Here is a 4,582-nt window from a genome sequence, read left to right as displayed (position 1 = left end):
GGTGTGGACATGGATTTATAATCTGTCATTCCAAATCTCTTCAATATTTCAATGGTGTATTTACCTTGACTTAGGATAATCCCATTGGGCCTCTACCACACCTCCAACCCTAGAAAGAAGTGCATAAGTTGTAAGTCCTTCATCTCAAATTCTGAAGTCAACTCCTTCTTACATCTATCAATGAGATGATCTTCTCCAGTAACAAATAGGTCATCAACATAAAGTACCAAGATCAACATATCACCATTGAATAATTTGAAGTAAAGGTTTGGATCAACATCATTTTTGCAAAAACCCAAACCCACTAAGTATTTATCAATTCTTTCATACCAAGCCTGAGGACCTTGTTTAAGACCATATAGGGTTTTCTTCAATTTACACACATGAGACTCTTTCCCATGAATCACGAACCCCTCAAGTTTCTCGATGTAGACTTCTTCTTCAATCACGCCATTAAGAAAAGCAGTCTTCACATCCATCTATTGCAACTTCCATCCCTTAGCTATTGCAATAGCAATGATGGTTCTAATGAAAGTATAGTGAGCAACAGGGGCAAATGTTTCTTTGTAGTCTATTCCCTCTTGTTGTGAGAAGCCACAAGACACAAATCTAGCCTTGTACTTTTCAATGCTGCCATCAATTGCATGTTTTATCATGTACAACCACTTGGAAGATACAACGGACTTCCCTTTTGGTCTAGGCACAATATCCTACACATTGTTCTTGAGAATGGATTGATACTCCTCATCCATTGCATCTTTCCAAACTTGTTGTTTTGTGACTTCCTCTACACTAGAAGGTTCAGACTCAATAAGATTACACATTAATGCAACATAACCAAAAAATATTTGTGGTCTTTTGCTTTCTCTAAATGTTCCTCTAGGAGCGGCAAACTATTCTGCTTCCTGCATAGTGTTTCGTGCCCAAAGAGGTCTCTTTCGAGACACAACAATATCTCTGATCCCATTAGTGGGATCCAAGGGTTCAATTGGATCATTACTTACATCAAGTTTTGTAGTCTCCCTTTGAATCTCAGGAGCATGATCAACATTCATGTCTTGAGCAGTCTCATCATCTATCTCCATGCATGAGCCCTTTGATTTCCAGAATGCAACATCTTCCTCAAATGTTCAACATCCCTGCTAACCTCTATTTTCTTTTGTCCAAGAACATAAATACGGTAGGCTTTGGAGGTTTCACTGTAGCCTACAAATATCCCTCTCTTGCCAGAAGGCTCCAACTTGGTTATTTTGTCCTTGGGAATATGAACATACACAGGACAACCAATTATTCTTAGTTGGCTGACATCAGGCTTGATACCTGAGAAGGCTTCTTTAGGAGTCATATTTTGTAATATCCGATGAGGACATCTATTCTGAACATACATTGTTGTTCTAGAGGCTTCTGCCCATAGAAAAATCTAAAGGCCTTGATCATGAATCATAGCTTTTGCAGCTTCAACTATAGATCTGTTCTTCCTTTTAGCAACCCCATTTTATTGAGGGTTGTAAGGAACACCAAACTCCCTCTTGATTCCTACCTCAATACAGAAATAAAAAAAGCTATGCGAGGTGTATTCACCTCCATTATCAAACCTTAAGGTTTTCATTTTCTTTCCACATATATTTTCTACAAGAGCTTTAAACTCTTTAAACCTACTTATGACTTCATCAGACTCTTTAGACCTTAAGAAATAAATCCAAGTCTTCCTAGAGTAGTCATCTATAAAAGTTACATAATACAAACATCCACTTAGGGATGGAATTGACATTGGACCACATAAATCTGAATGTACAAGATCTAGTATTTCTTTAGACCTACTTTCATTGCTATGAAAAGGACTTTTAACATTTTTACCCATAGCACAACCTTTACAAGTACCATCATTTACATGAATAAGTTTAGGAATACCTTTTACCATCTTTTCCAAGGAGGGAATTTCCCTGAAGTGAAGATGTCCAAGTGTTTTGTACCAGAGTTCGCTAGAATTGGAGGAATCATGAATAATAGATTGAACTGGGAGAGTGGAGAGTTTGTATAAACTCTCATGTCAATTTTCGATCACACGAGCAGTCTTGATGTTGGAGTTCTTACGCCAAGCAAGAACTCTTCCTTCAGAAAATGCAATTTGATCTCTTATCCTCCAAGGCTGAGATAGACACAAGGTTCCTCTTGATCCCTAGTATGAACAATACATCACTTAGGTGTAGAGAAACTCCAGATTTAAGTTTTAGAGATGTAGCACCAACTCCTCTTACAACATAGCGAGCATCATCTCCAATAATGACTTGAAGATGTGACTCTTTCTCCACTAGATCAGAAAGGTGTTCCCAATTATTGGTGATATGTCGAGAGGCTCCACTGTCAATTAACCATGTATCACTGTTGGTAAGAACATTGCTTGATAGTGCTGATATGAAAAGAAAACCATTGGAGTTATGTTTATTCTCCTTCTGAGATGAGACTTCATTGATTTTTTCTCCTTGATGATTAGGTCTTGTCAAACAATCCTTTACAAAGTGACCAAACTTGTCACACCTAAAACAATGGATGAAAGAGAGGTCTTTCTTCCTCTTCCTAGAATCAGGTGTAGAATCTGATTTGAAATCTCTATTCTTTTTGAAGTTGCCCTTCTTCCAATACTTTTGTTTCTTGGTAGATTGAGTGGCAAGAACATGTGTATCTTCATTTTGAGAACTCTTGACGATTCCTCCGACAATCAATCTTGATTTTTCTTGAATACAATCTGCACGGAGTCGATCAATCTTAGGTAATTTTGACCTTCCACTTAGCCATCTTCACTTGGTGGAGTTGTCGTCTCAAGGAAAGATCCCTACTTACGTTGTTAATCTCATATAAACCCTCCAAGGTCTTGAGCATATCTCTTGGAGTTGTCATCTTAGATATGAGAGGCACCAAGTGATCCCTCATGGAGTCGATTAATATCTTCTTTGTCTTGATTGCATTCTTCTTGAATCACAGTTTCTCCACATGATCTTCAGGTTTGGATAAATCCTTCACCTCTATGAATTGAAGAAGATCATTTTATTTAAGTGAAATGAGCACTCTAAACTTCCATGAGGTGAAGTTAGATGCGCCTTCAAGCCTATCTTAGACTTTAAGAACATTCACCATTTTTGAGACTTAGAGATATTGCTCGACAAAGAGAGAGAAGAGAATACTTAGAGGTTGTATAGAATCTGATCACAATCTTCTTTCACCATGGTTCTGATACCATGTTAAGTTTTATGATCAGATTAGGTAACAAAATAATTCACACAAATGCACAGATATTACCTTGGGAAAACATTCCTCTTGAAGGTGAAAACCCCAAGAATGAAATATGACTTTATTATCTTAATTTTACAAAGTGTTTGCTTCACTCTTGAAGCTATATATATATATGACAATAATTCATATAAAGACTATGTGATCTACAATAAGGAATCAAAATTCCTTAGTTGATACTTAACCTGTTGTAGATAGACTGTTATCCATTGTACAATCTCAATGAACTACTGAAGAAAATGAGTATCTACAGAATGTCTACGGACTATTATACGAGTGTGTTCTTCAATATATATTTCGAATGTCACAAGGAGTGATCCTATCTACTGTAGATGAATATGGATCTACTTGTATAGTTATTATATCTGAACTTGTATGTGTCAAGGAGAGAAGACCACACTTGTTATATATCTATCAATCGGTAATGCCCAAGAGTCATCTCCCTTTACATATCGCATACTTTCAATAGATGTTCGTGACTTTTCGTCAAAAGTCGGCTTATTACAAATTAAAGCAAACTCGAAGAGACACCTCTAATTCACTAAGAATATATTAATAGATTAATATTAGATGGTGCATCAAATGTGTAAGGTCGATAGGCCATTCACACATTTGACCATGCTGAGTTGGCCAAGAGGAATTCGACCGATGCTATATATCATCAACATTATTATCCTTTGTCTTAAAGAAAGTGATGCTCTTCAAAATGGACAAGGTTAGAATAAAACTTGTGGTCGTATAACACACAAAAACACAAGAAACCAAGACAAAGATTAGTGCCAATCAACCAAAAACTAGTCTAAGCAGGCATATCAAAAGAGACATTAAAAACATGATAAAATATTTAACTATGGAAGCAAATACCACAAAGCATCTCCAAATGACTTTTAACATGCTCTTAGCTCCTTCTACCTTGTTCCTCTCCTCTCCAAGTTCCAAATTAGTGTAGCTCTCAGCATCTTTTTGCACTATGGATGTCTTATGGAGATTCAGGATTTAAAATGCTTATGAACTTATGCTATGCAAGTGTAAAATAAGCTAAATATGAGATGCTATGAAATGAACTAAGATTTATTTTAGTCCAAAATGACAATATATTAGTGATTTATGCTAAAATATTCTCTAAAAATGACTATAGATTAAATGCATACAAGTTTTCAGGATCTAGATTATGAAGAAATGGGCTCTATTTATAGAAAAAATGGAGCAATGGATGGTTGAGATTGAGTAATCTCAACAAGGGTCAAGATTGAATGATATTCAATCCATGTGAGGGATTTCAACATTAGATGGG

The sequence above is a fragment of the Cryptomeria japonica genome, chromosome 3 (assembly GCF_030272615.1).
Source record: "Cryptomeria japonica chromosome 3, Sugi_1.0, whole genome shotgun sequence".
Lineage (NCBI taxonomy): Eukaryota > Viridiplantae > Streptophyta > Pinopsida > Cupressales > Cupressaceae > Cryptomeria > Cryptomeria japonica.
The sequence above is the reverse complement of the archived record's forward strand: the minus strand, read 5'-3'. Positions refer to the sequence as shown.